Genomic DNA, 15,072 nt, shown 5'->3' on the forward strand with positions numbered 1-15,072 from the left:
ATATATGCAAATCATCAACTTTAAGAATATACTTTTCTAATGGTGGTCCCTGCTTGGAGTTTGCATTTCCTCCCTATGTCCATGTGCATTTTCTTCCACCAACATGTAAGTTAGGTGAATTAGAGTTGCTAAATTGGCCCTTGGTGTCTGTCTGTTCACTCTGTGATGGACTCACACCTTGTTTTGTTCCTGCCTTGCCTCGAATGATTACTGATATAGGGCACCTCTCACTCTGTCCTGGATATGTGGGCTAGGAAAATAGATGGATGTTCTTTCTTGTTTGATAGAAGACAAATATGGAGCATGCCTATGTGAATAGGGTCCCGATCCAGGTGGTTCATGGTGTGGTGTGTGTTTCAACATGCTGTCAGCAGAGGCTCCCAACCTCTTCCACCTCCTATGTGGATATACTTCTAGGTGCTCCCAAGATGGACTGAATATTTCAGTTGTTTCTGCTTGTATTTATGCCAAAAACATGTACACAATTGCTGTTGTAAATAAGTCCAGGCCATTCAATTAAAAATAACTCTAATGGCACATCTCCCTGCCTACAGAAAAGATGTAAAACGTGTGCCCACATTTATAATACATAGTATAGTTATACCACACTGCCGACTAGAACATCACATAAAGGGATCATTTTCCTGCAGATCATCTAATGTGGTCTACCTAATTCTCTGCATGAAATGTCCTGATGCTGCACTCTATGTGGGAGAAACTGGACAAAAACTCCGGCAGAGAATGAATTTACACAGGTGCCACATTAAACGTGGCAACACAGATGTTCCTGCAGCGGCCCACTTCAACAGCCATGGACACTGTGAGATGGACTTTAAAGTCACAGGGCTTATGGGCAACTTCAGAACACAGCAAAAGAGAAAAGAATGGGAAGTCAAACTCATGCTAAAATTTAATACATTACAACATGGCTTGAATAAAGACAAGAGTTTTATGACCAGATATGAGGATTGTTTGCATGTCTCAGACTCACACAGACAACATGACTACAGATCCGCATTGCATTGAACAACTCATTAGAAACTTCAAAAGACTTTGTTGGACAGTTATCTTATCCAAAGATCTTGACTAGACATTGTTCTCCTCTCTTGTTAAATGAATCTTAGCCTGAAGAGGTCTAATTTTTTACATTTAAGATTTTTCATTTAAAGATCTACCAATGTTGTTTCTTGTCCTAGTGTCTATATAAACACAGGGTACTCCAGTTTCTATATTACATCTCGCCTGAAGAAGGGCCCCGAGTTGCCTTGAAAGCTTGCATATTGTAATCTTTTTAGTTAGCCAATAAAAGGTGTCATTTTGCTTGACTTTTCACTACTTGCTCTGTAATTGAAATGCAAGCGTCTTTCATTTAGATTTATTTGTAATAGTGGCACAATGTTGACTCATAAATCCAGCATCCTGGGTTCTATTCGCAGTCATGGTTACTGTCTTTTTTGTGCTGAAATGTCCTCCATGTCTAATTTTTTCTGGATACTCTGGTTTTCCTACCAAGTCCTAAAGATGATTTTAAGGGGTCCTGTGTGAGGGTAGATGTGTGTATGAATAGGTCTTGTGATGAAAAGGTGCTCCATCCAAGGATAGCTCCTCTCTTGCACTCCGTAAGTTCTGACTGTTGATAGAAGAGCTAGAACGATAAGGTGAAATTAAATATCACATATAATCATGATTCCTTGGGTGCCCATAGCCTTGGTATCAACTGTCTCCTGGGGCATCAATAATCATGAACCAAGGCTGACTATTGTGAATGAGGACACAAACAAGTTGTATCCAGCAGAAAGCGCTAGCTCATTGGGAATTAGTTCTTTCGTGATTGCAGCATTTTACATAACCCGTTTCTACAGAGATATAATATAAAAAGGCGATATCCCTCCCTTAGTGATACAGTGGTAAGAAATCACATAGGAGAAATAACTTAGCTTTCTTTAATGACGTTTACGCTGCATAACAGACAAAGAAAGCCAATGGCAAGAATCCAGGTCGGGAGTGGGGGCCCGATGTGTAGAGTCTGCCATTTTCACCGCTGCGTTGGAAGGATTTTCAGGATCGAATGACGTTATCTTCCATCTGTCTGTCGGCTTCAAAGCTGTACCAGGCAATGTTCCTAGGCTTTATACTCTTTCTTCATGTGCAGGCCCCCACTCAGGTGAATCATGCCAATCCAAACAAGGAAAAGAGGATACAGTTTCATGCCGACTTTGACAGACAAAAATAGCATGCAATGGTCATCAGTCTGACTGCCTGTTTTTCAGTTGTGTCTGTCTGTCTGTCTTTATCTTATAAGGCTTGCCTAGCAGTTCTTATACGGTGAACCCCTGTGCTAAATCTGGCTCTGTGTTAACTGTGCATGTGAGTAGAAAAAGGCAGATTTATAAGATGTATTTACACAGAGTACAGTGACATATTAAACTTATACTCTTATTACACAGGTCATGGTGCAAAACTGCATAGTGCTTTTATTCCACACAGTCAAAAGTTGAACAGTGTTCAAAAAGGTGCAGTGCAATTCAACATTTTTCAATAAATAAATATATTTATAAAAACTGCATTTGTAGAGGTTAAAAGCAATACATGAGTTCAATAATTAGGTTAAATCAACAAGAATAATCCAAAGTCTGGAATGGCTTAAATTTCTGTTTCTTCCTCTTGAACCACAGCCTGTCTGTCTCTCTCTATTTCATCTCCCCTGCTCATCCTTGTGGTTTGCTCAGCAGAGCCGAGGTGCCAGCAACCATCATTTACATCCTTTGGTGTATGTAGGGACACTGCAAACGTGACTCCCTCGTCCTACCACCTCCCTTAGGTGTACATAGGACAACCGACAGAGCGATCACTCTTCCTCTTGTTCCACACGGGGCACCCCGACTGCCAGCCCTAGTTTCCTCTGTAACAACTCAATCTGATCCTGGCATTTTTGTTCTTTTCAACTTTCTGGATTTTTACCTCCACTGTGCCACCTACCCTTTCTTTCTTTCTTTCTTTCTTTAGACCGTTCTAATATGCTGTAAGTTCAAGTTCCCATAACAACCTGCGGAGCCTCCAACTTGGTATGGCTGAACTAGCAGCTCTCATGACATTTTAAACAAACAACTCATTATGGAGATATTTGCTGTTACATCTTGATAAGTTTGATTCTTCTGATTATCCTACATAGAATTATGTGCTGGATTCCAAAAACGCCTTTGTTTTGATACCAGCTGGTCCAACCTGAAATGCAGTTTGGGGTGTGGTGCCCATCCAACAGGCAGATCCAGAGAGCAGATAAAATTAATCAGAATTCATTGTACATTGAAAACATTGCTCTGACTATTTCATGTATAATTTTTATATATTTTTGGGCACTGAATTCAAAAATGAAAATTATTTCTATCCACCGTGTAACATTTTTTCACAAAGCATATGTTTTATTTGTCAATTGTATATATTGTAGCTGCGTTTTTTTCCAGTTTCCCAAAATCAAGCAGCTATTGAGGTGGCAGGACAGGATCCAGCATCAGTCAAACGTGTAACAAAAGAAATTTCTCAGTCCAATGAAATTCATTTAAAAAGGATTTTAAAACATTCATAGCAAAACAGTTCACACCAAAAGAGAAGAAAAAAGTTATCACATATGCAGGATAAAAGACAAAAAAGGAAAAAAAATTTCTTCTACAAACTTCAGTTACTTCAGTAACTTTACTTAATACATTTGTACATTCTATACATACAGTATGACACATTCAATATGGCCAATACATTCAATATGATACGATACGCTTTGAAAACTGTTTGCCCTCCATACTTTACCAACTGTAAGGTAAATCACAAACTGGGACTAATCTGCAGTCAGAGGGACAAGAAATATTTAGAATATTCCATTTCATTTTAGCTTGCGGAGGATATAATAGAATCTCCCATAGTTGTAAAAGAAGAATGTTCTCCTTGGTGCCTTGTGCCCTGTGTGTTTAAGTAAATGAGTTTCATAAGCAATACTTTTAACTTTGCTAGTAGAGAGAGTTTGATTTATGAACTAACAAAAATATGTTGCCACATAATGATGTCCTAAGCTGTTTTTCTGTTAAGTTCCTCAAAGTAAATGGCTCAGGGTGAAAAGGTCATAATGGCTACAATGTGTAGACGTAAGGTGTCTGACTTGGGGATATAAATAAAACTTGTTTAGCTTAGATATTGCTTAACTTTTAAAATGTGACTGCTAGGATATTTCCTGTCTTATAAATCATGAGATAAAGGGGCATGAAATCTGTAGATCGGGGTGCAGATTAGCCGGCTGTGGCAGCGTCTGTACCTCTCTGCTTTCCACGACTCTTAATAAAGAAGAACTGATAAGAAAAGATAACTTTCGCCTGCTGTCAAGTTGCATTTAATCGCCCACATAGTCTATGCATTAAAATATATATATATTGTGGTGGACAGCTGGGGATCTTGCCCAGCCGAGAGACCTAGGAGGACCAGGAGAGGGAAAATACCTCAGTTGGACCACGAGAGGGCAGCCACCCTGGTCTGCATTGGGAAAACAAGATCAGAGCTTAGAAGCTCAACCCTGTTGGGGGCCTTTGGCCACCGCCGGGTGCGCACGGAGGATTATGGAGCCCTGGACTGCAGCACTTCCGCCACACCAGAAAGTAATGCTGGAAAATCATCACGGATCATCTGGAGCACATCTGGTGTTATAAAAGGGGCCACTTCACTCCACTGGGGGAAACCGGAGTCGGGTGGAAGAGGACGGAGCTTGCAAGAGAGGAGTGGAGGCGGCAGAAGGAAAGTAAAGGACTGAGTAATTGTGAGTTTATTGTGGCTGTGTGTTGAAGAAAAAAAGAAGAATAAAAGTGTGCTTTTTGGACATCTGTGTCTGTCTGTGTCCAGGTTTCTTATACTATTTATATATGTTACAGCCAAAACCTGAAGTTCTGCCGGTTCCCGAATTGGCTGGCAGTTTTGCATTATGGCCGCGAGGTGTGGCCAAAGTCCAAATGACTAGAAATGACCAGTGTATATGCTACTTTTGCCGGCCATTTCGCGAAGTGGCGAGAACTCCCTGACCAAAATTTGATGTGCTGATGTAAGACTGTAAGACAAGGTGTGAAGATGCTTAAAAACTTTCAGATGCAGATTCAGAAGTGAGTTTTCCATTCTGCACCAGAAACTGCTCACACTGGAATCTGTAGGCATAGAAGAAATAATCACTACGAACCGTCGCGTCTTCCCAATCACCGACCGGCGGCCAAGACTACACTTGATGCAATTGCACTACTAAGTGCACAACAAATCGCTGCTTATGCCTGTTTTCTTCTGACTTTGGCCGATCACCCCATGCTGTTTCGCAAACTGGCTGGCCAAATCCCGAAATCGAGGAAAAGATCGGACATTGGCCAGTCAATTTACAGTGACATTGGCCATTTCCTGATTTGGCCGATTTCGGGTTTTGGCCGTAACATATATATATATAGGCAAACAATTACTTCATCTTTGGTATGACATTAACCCCCATCCAGCTCTGAAAACAGGTCGTCCAACTTACAGGGAAAACTTGGGGGCTGGTGGCAGGATTGGCACTCCAGCCACTGTAAAAAAAATTCACAAGCTTTTAAAGAATAATGAGTTTAATTATGCAGATCTGTGGTATATTCAAATTAATTTGACCAGGCTTATTACCAGGTTTATTATTAATATGCTTTTGCATCAGGCACCAAAAGACACATCTGTTTTAGAGCACACAAAATCTTACTGTTTTCATTTTTAGCAGACTGCTTCCATCACAGAACAAGTATGCATAAAAGCAGAGGATATAACATTTTCTCTTCTTCACTTCTTTTAACCTCCTGGCCATTTGAGCTGCAGCTCACTCCATTAACAATGACTGCCAGCATGACTTGTCACTATGGAAGGGAACTGGGGTCCCAGTAGAAGCACAATGTGGCTGAAAACATGCAGTAAGTCTACATAGAATTGACCCGGCCCAACATAGCATATGAGACATAACTTCTGTCATATATAAACTTTACCTGTTGTAACAACATGCAAGTCTTATCATAGTTTGAGGCATCCATAACAGTACAGAACAGTTTTTTCTGTAATAAAATTCCTTATGTTTAACCTCATATTGGTAAATATATTAAAATAGAGAAACAAACAATACAGCTGAATAAAACATACTTTAAATGATGATGCAATATTACAAAAACATGTTGCAATATGATATGGTGTGATATGATATGGTGCAAGTTGCTTTGAGAAACTACAATACTGTTTTAATTCAGCGCACTCAGAAACAGAGAAGGTGCTGCACTTCTAAACTAGAGCCAACCACAGGCCAGTATGTTACCTAACTTGTCCAGAATAGGCTCACTCCCTGCAGCCTGAGTGACTACTCAAAAGGCTGAGTTTGGCCTACACCTGGACAAGTGGTGCTTTGGGCTCAAAATATATAAATACAGTTTAAATATCATTTCAAAGGGAAAGGAAAGGAAAAAATACTCTTGGTTGAGTAAAGACTATCCATCCATCGATTATCCAACCCACTATATCCTAACTACAGGGTCATGGGGGTCTGCTGGAGCCAATCCCAGCCAACACAGGGTGCAAGGCTGGAAACAAACCCTGGGTAGAGTGCCAGCCCACCGCAGTGAGTAAAGAATAGTCCCCCAAAAATCTTTATCAATAAAAATGTTTATTAACAAGAAAATAGCTCAAGGCTAAAAAAAAGGAGCAAAAGAAGTTGCCAAGAAGGCAATCCAAAGAAACTAAATCCAATTCTAAATCCACAAATCATAATCAAGAAACAAGAGCTGAAAAAAAATCACAAAGCTAGAACACCAAACAAAGGAATAGCAACACTCATTTAAACACTTAAGAAACTCACTCTCCCGACTTGCCTATGAAAGATGGGGGCGGTTCCTTGGGGGTGAGGTGTTGGTAGCTCCGCCTCTTGGAGGTCCACCCACAAAACATAAGGAGTATAGCAAAATAAAAATATGCACACAGAAACTAAACAATAAAGAAATAAAATAAAATTTGCATAAAATGCATAACTAGATAAATAGCAAAAATAAACAACAGCAATGGAATAAGCAATATCAAAATCAAATAACTAAAAATTAACAAAAATGACATAAAAAGGGAACTTAAACGTTGCTTAAACATAACAAATGCAGCATCATACCCTATGATAACATATTCTTTACTAATCCATGAGGATAAATTAAATATAATGGATAACAGAGAGAAATTTGTATATAATAAACAAATGAATCAATTTAATATGAATGAATCATTTTTTTATATTTGAACTTGAATTTCAATTTAAACATCTTGCAGCCTGTAGGTAAAGGTCATGAGAATCCTGTGGACTGGCAGAACCTACCATAAAAATTGGAGTAAGTAGTGTGGCCTGCAGAGGGCACTCCTGCCACCTAAACCAACACACACAGACACAGGACACAAGTTCTAAACACACATTTTAATTATTTTTTATTTTTCCTCATGGGAAACGCCTTCCCCCATTTCCCACCTGTACAGCACAGTACACAACACTTACTTTTCTTCTTCCTCTTCTGTTTTTCTCTCTCCCTCTGTCTGCCTCCACTCCTCCTGGCAAGCTTTGTCCTCTATCTCCCAACTCTGGCTCCCTGACCGGAGTGAGGTGGCTTCTTTTATAGAGCACCTGGAAGTGCTCCAGGAGTTCCATGACCTTCTTCCGGCAGCACTTCCTGGTCTGGCAGAAGTGCTCCACCAAAGGGGCTCACCCCATGGAACCCACCTTTGGCTCCTCCAAATTCCAACTCCCAAAGACCCCTGTGGAAGTCCGAGGCACAGCTGCAACCCAGCGGGGCTGCCATCAAGCCTTCCTGGGGAGGTAATGCCTTGAATACACTCTCTACCCCAGTCCTTCCACTATATACTGTAGGTGTCCCAGCCAGGCAAGGACCCCAGCCGTACACCACAGCAGATAAAATTTGCAGCACCAAACATGAAAATGGACACTTAATGAAAGAAAAAAATCAACACACAGTTATACATGAAATAACATGAAAAATAATAATAGATGAATTAAATGTTAATGTAATGTTGTTTTAAGCTTTATTTAATGTTCAGAACAAATGATTATTGAGGATATTATTAGACATTGAATTCATTTTCTGCTCTTGGATCTATTTACAGCCTTCCCTGTCTACTGTCATAGTTTGTAGGATGCTCAAGGTGTTTATTCATTTATTTGAATGTTCAAGACATGTAAGTAAGCATCTCAGTATGTTGCACACACTTCAATAGTAATTGAATATGAGTTAAATAAGGACTGAATGATGAGACCTTTCTGGAACTGAGATATTGGATAAAGGTTATTTCCTGTTTACCCAGAACAGCAAGGTGTCAACAAAATAACATTTAGGAATCTAGTTGCTTTTGGGGATAATTGAGAAAAAAATAATTTTAAAGGCTTATTATTTTATAATGTTTTTGCTGTGATATTGAACTGAAGATTATCACCCACCCATCCTTCCATCCAATATTATATCCATTTTAAAATCCATTTTCTCCATTATAGGGGTTGCAGAAAGGTGAAGCCTATTCTCTCACACACCCAAGTCCTCTCATGTTGGAACTTTGCTGATTGTCTTTCATTTTTGATCTTATAACTTGAAATTATTCCCAATTAAAATTTTGATACTTTTAGCATCGAAGAATATTTAATAACGAGGGTTAGAAGCCAAAACAAGCAGTATGAAGCACAAGAATGAACCATTCTTGGAAGAGACATTAGTTTATCATATGGCACACTCACTCATTCTGGGCCAATCATAAGTGTTTTTACACAGCAGGTTTTGGTCTGTCTGACTTTAAAGTTCAGTCCATGTGGTTGGTGTGAAAGTGTTTTCTGTACTTGGGTGCCACCCAGGGAACTGTCCTCCGGTCTACCTGAAAACTGGTGTCAGGAATACGGTTTACATGAATTCCAGTACATTTTTTTTTTTCCATTTTCCAACCCGCTGAATCCGAATAGGGTCACGGGGGTCTGCTGGAGCCAATCCCAGCCAACACAGGGCACAAGGCAGGAACCAATCCCGGGCAGGGTGCCAACCCACCGCAGGACACACACAAACACACCCACACACCAAGCACACACTAGGGCCAATTTAGAATCGCCAATCCACCTAACCTGCATGTCTTTGGATTGTGGGAGGAAACCGGAGCGCCCGGAGGAAACCCACGCAGACACGGGGAGAACATGCAAACTCCACGCAGGGATAACTGGTGGATTGAATTCCAGTACAGTTCACCAATAATATGCAAGCAAGCAGTCTATGAATGTGGCCTTCTGCTAATTAAATATATTTTTGTTGACAAGGCTATTAATTGCATATATTTTTTGCAAAAAAATTTCCATTTGAAAAATTCAAAGCATTAGTAGTGTAGAACGAAGCACTAGAGTTTCATTTCACATACAGTTTTGAGAAATTGACTTTAAAATATTCTTTGTTTCAGATTTCACAACCATGAAACACACAGCTCACAATAGTTAGTTTCTGGGGCTTTTAAAATTTTTTCGGGGTTTAAAGAAAGGAAAATTGCTCTCTAAGGGGCATTCTACAGCCAAAACTGTTGCCTCTTTCCTCAGTCAGACTGCAATGCCACCCTGATGATCCACGACTCCCTTCATGCAGCTCCATAAGCTCTCATCTGCCTCATACACTGCCTTCCTGCACATTCATGCCACCAATCATTTGGTACCAAAGGTAACACTATGCTTGCTCATGTTCCAGGTCAGGTCAGTTTCAGGTTGGGGAGCATGCACTGGTACAGTGCATTGCCACACTCACTATACAACAGAACAGCTTGGGATCCTAGTTGGCAACACCCCAGGCAGACAGGCGGTCCAGTCCCACTCTCTGGAAATGACCATCTATTTGCCACTGCCAGGTGTTACAAGGGCCTCCTCTTGGCCTGGTCCAGCCACTCGGGTCCTCAGAGATGAGGATCCTGCATGCCAAATCATCTTTGGGAAATCCTGCTATATGTCCATAGTCTTGTAACTTTCCCTCACAATGCTGGTAATGCACTCCAAGAGCAGCCATTCATTCAACACAAAGTCAAACCAACAGTACCCAAGGATTCTCTGAAGAGTCACAGTACCAAAGGAGCCTTGTCTTCATCTCAGGAAGCACCAGGACTCTAAAGACGTGGACCTTTGTCCTTTTGCATAGATATCAGCAGCGCCATACACCCATTTCCAGTGACCTCATGACCCCCCATGCTCTCCCAGTCCATCTACTGACTTCACAGGAAGAGTCACCAGAGACATGAATGTCACTACCGAGGTAAGTAAACCTCTCGGCTTGGTCAACACTCTCTCCGCAGAGAGACACACTGCTGATGGCTGTGCCCAAGAGGTCATTAAACATCACAAGAAAGTCCAAGCCTGGATTTATCCGTAGGCTCGCCTTCTCCCACATACCCCGGCTAATGGATTTTAGCAGCAGAAAAATGCTTTCAGGGAATTGCCCTGTAGCAACACCCACCTTTCCAATATCTCTACCAAAATAAACATTGCCACACTTTTGCACATGAAGAAAAAGGTTGCAGATGAAAAGAAAACATTTGTGCTAATGGTACAAATTTATCTTGTAGAATAATATAATGTGTTTTGCAAATTGTTTGGAGTAAATTCATTTCTGCATAAATTATTTCATTTATCTCTACTCCTTACTACATGTTTCCTCAAACCTTCTTATTTAAGATGCTTTTTATTCTCTCCTTCTGTTACATGAATGCATGTGTGGTAAATAGGGTTATGTGCCATTTGGTCTTCACTGAGTCCAAATAAACAGGAACTCTACTATAAAATCACAGCAAACACCGTTCCCCATTTTTTTTTTACCAGGTCTGTTCTGTTAGTGACAGAAGTAAACAGTTGCCAGGTGGTGTGCACATTGAAAACAAAATTATTATACCAACATCCCAGGGTTTGGATTAACAGAACTCAATGTGAAACCAGAGAAGAAGAAAGGAGATGGGGACAATTTAACTTGGAAGGGACTTGAGCAGGCAAGCCAAGTGTGAATGCGTCCATAGAGAGACCGCACCTCTTTAGAATGCTAGTCCAGTACCCGCCAAAAAATGCAGAGAATGTAAAAATACCAAACCATAGGCATCAGGATGAAAAATGAACCAAAGTCCCAGGAGCTGTGAGGCAGCTCTATATGCATGTACTCACCAATGAGCCTCTCTTTTATAAAGCATAGCTCACTCCATTTTATGACATTGCACTAAATATTTAAAAGATAATAATAATAATAATAATAATGGAGACCCGGGTTCACTTCCCGGGCCCTCCCTGCGTGGAATTTGCATGTTCTCCCCATGTCTGCGTGGGTTTCCTCCGGGTACTCCGGTTTCCTCCCACGGTCCAAAGACATGCAGGTTAGGTGCATTGGCGATCCTAAATTGTCCCTTGGGTGTGTGCTTGGTGTGTGTGTGTGCCCTGCGGTGGGCTGGCACCCTGCCCGGGGTTTGTTTCCTGCCTTGCTCTCTGTGTTGGCTGGGACTGGCTCCAGCGGACTCCCGTGGCCCTGTGGTTGGGATGTAGCAGGTTGAATGATGGATAGATGGATAATAATAATAATAATAATACATGTTATTTAAAAGCATGGACAAGTTTCTCAGCGTTAGAAAAGGAGAGGAATGAGCGAACATGGGATATGTTACGGAGGTGAAAGCAAGAAAGTTTCTTAATGTGACTTATGTGAGTGGAATAAGAAAGGGAAGAATCAAAAATGAGACCAAGTTTCTTTGCAGTAGAAGCAGATCTAATGAGATCACTGCCAAGATGGACTGAGAAGGAGCTCATTTTATTAAGTTGCATTTTAGTCACAATTTGCAGGAGTTCAGTTTTGTTGCAATTTAATTTTAAAGAGTTCTGCTCCATCCAGGTATTAATTTCGCTGAGGCAGGTTGTGAGCTGAGAAAGCTCTGATGAAGTTCTACTTTTAACACTGAAATAGAGTTGAGTATCGTCTGTATAAAAATGATAACCCAGTCCAAAGCTACGAATAATATGGCCAAGGGGAAGCATATAAATACAGAAGAGAAGAGGACCGAGGACAGAGCCCTGAGGAACTCCTTGTGTGACTGGCGCCGAGCTGGATCTGCTGTTGCCAAGACTAACAAACTCTTGCCTATCAGTCAAGAGGGCAGTGCCAGAGGTACCCAGCATGTTCTCCATTCTGGACAGTAAAATGTCATGTCTGACCTGAGTGTCAAATGCTGCACTGAGGTCTAACAGAATGAATATGCTGGTTTGTCCAGAGTCTACTGCCATAAGCAAATCATTGGTTACCCGTAGCAGAGCAGTTTCACAGCTATGCTGCGCCCTGAATCCAAACTGAAAGGGTTCCATCAAATTATTAGAAGTTAAGTAATTGGTGAGCTGGGAGGCTACAACACACTCAAGAGCTTTTGACAGAAAAGGTAAGTACAAAACTCACTGAACAAAAAGAAGAGTTTAGTAAATTTGCTCTTGCATTGCTTTTATATTTTTTTTCCCCATTTGTAGTGTAAGAGGTTTATCTCTCTCAGTCAGGCACAATCAGTCAATCAACAACTAAATTCTCAGCCTTGAAGTTTAGTCCAAATCTTCAGCCCCCAAACATACAGCTGGAGTGGTGCATTCAAATCAGGATTTAAACTAAAGCTTCCTTCTCTCCAGTTTGGCTAATTTCTGTAGCAAAAAATAATTAAACAAACAAACAAACAACATCATGATATCGAAAAATCAACATTTTGATGAAGTTCAGAAAAGGTCTGAGGAGACGCTTCAGCGTAACACATAGAGGGGCGAACTCCTGGGAATGCCACTGACATGTAGGTGACATTTTCCTTGTACTCCAATGTGGCCTAGAAGAAGAAAAAGGCAAGAAATTGTCAAAGAATCCATTATATACAGGGTGGTCCAGATCTAATTATGCAGATCCAGATCATCTGGATGACTTTGATTTATGCGGGGACGATTGCAGTTCAGCGCGAAGACGATTCTCCATGTCGTCATTTCTCACACTTCTCGATGGTCCGGGATTTTTCGGGTGATTTTCCATGTAATAAACTTAATAAGTTATAGCGTAATGAAAATTGCATAATTAGATCTGGACCACCCTATACACTTCCACTGACTCATCACATGTAATTTTAAACGATCACTAGCTATGCTACCCATCTAAGTGAGGATGAAGTACTCAATGTAGATGTCGGCATATTCAGCGTTAATGTTTGGAGTGCACCATCTGTTAGAATGTCTGTCCTTATGCATGTAGTAATAAACTGTGTCATTTCAAGAGGTGTATGGCACTACCAACTTAGATGTTTTAAATACCATGGATGAAGGACAAGCATCCCGGCTGGAATAAAAGTTAATTTCTTGCCCAGCCAGGAGGCCATAATGAGGTACTCTTCCACGAGGGCAGAATGACTTCACAAACTGTGCATCACAAATACAACCATCTCCATGTAAAAATATGAATAAACTTTTCTTAACCATTTTTTTTTCAATTTTTAAAAGTACTAGGGGGCTTTGCCCCCTGCTCGCTTCGCTTGCCAACCCCCGTGTTTGGTTTTCCGGATGCACACTTGTAAGATTTTTTTTTTTCCTTGAATTGTTGCTATTTCATTAGTTTCACTTTTATTTCAGAACTTCTGAGAAAACAATATTTGGAATCTTTCGTGTCTCAATATGCTGAATCTTTTAAATGAGGTCTGTGAGACTTGTGTTTAATGACTTTGTACCATAATTCAGGATAGGGTTCTCTGTTTGGAATTTCAGCACAGACAAAACGATCCACATCATCAGCACTTAATTATTTTTTTTTTTGCAAAGTAACCAATAAATGCATGTGAGTTAAACTCCGTTTTTGAAATTTTCTGACTTAAACTAATTTCCTTTTGTTTGCATCAATGCGATCTGTACTATCTTTTTTTTGATACTGTAGCGATTGACGTAATAAAGTGTCAGAAAAGTTCTACTTTAACAATCGCCGACTGCGTAACCCCAACACAACTTTCTAGCACCCTCTCCAACCCCTCATCCCCTGGGTCTAAATTACCGCATCAATCAGCACCCAGCTATCAGTCTTCAGTGCTGTACTCTGCCCTCCCTCGATCGGACCTAACAGTCACTTAAAACGAAAAAGGCTTCAGCTTGGCTGGGACGCTACAATACTTTCGAATTTTACTGCTTTCATATTCTCTACCTTTCTCTGCATGTGTATCGCGCCTTGGGTCTCTTTTCTCTGCGCTGCTCTTTCTTCTTTGCTGAGAGCACAGGATCTGAGTGTGCCACGTGACTTTACATGACTGAATGTTTTGATGGCTGTCTGTGCTCTTATTTGATAAGAAGGGCATGTCTTGCAAGAATCTTATGTTCCACGTCCCTGCGAGACTGCCCTGGGACAATCTCTTGGCACCGAGTCTCATGTTTACGGTCCCCGCAAGACGCTCCGTGGCCAATCTTTTTTGTCTCGTGGGTCTTTTAAATGTCTTCCGAGAAGTTCCGAGAAGATCACGTATCATCGCCTTGCTTTTCCATTCCAGGATTTTTTTTATATACAGTATAAAGAGATGTAGACTATTGATTCAACTCTTGTTATAAAATAATTATACATTTCACTTTAGTTTTATATTAACTTAGATACATAAATGTGTGTAGTAGATACAATGTTAAAAATGACTTAACTTTACTTTTTCTACATTTTTCTTTAGTCAAAACCTTTTAAATATGGCAATCGATTTTTACAGTGTTTGTGAGTGATTTCTAAGTGTTTATTTTACACTAAATTATAGCAACTTAGTTGCTTATAGTACAATAATGATTACAATAAATTATTATTATTATTTTCATGTAGAGTTTCTTACTGTAATATCTATAATTCTTAATGTCAACTTTCCAGTGAGTAATTTCCTGTAAGATATCAAGTGAAATGTTTTACAGTGTAGATACAGTATAAGGAGATCTCCCAGACTCTGCTGTCAAGTACTGATGCAGTTTTGTTTTTTAAAAAAGACATTCATTGA

Source organism: Polypterus senegalus, chromosome 5, assembly GCF_016835505.1.
Source record: "Polypterus senegalus isolate Bchr_013 chromosome 5, ASM1683550v1, whole genome shotgun sequence".
Lineage (NCBI taxonomy): Eukaryota > Metazoa > Chordata > Cladistia > Polypteriformes > Polypteridae > Polypterus > Polypterus senegalus.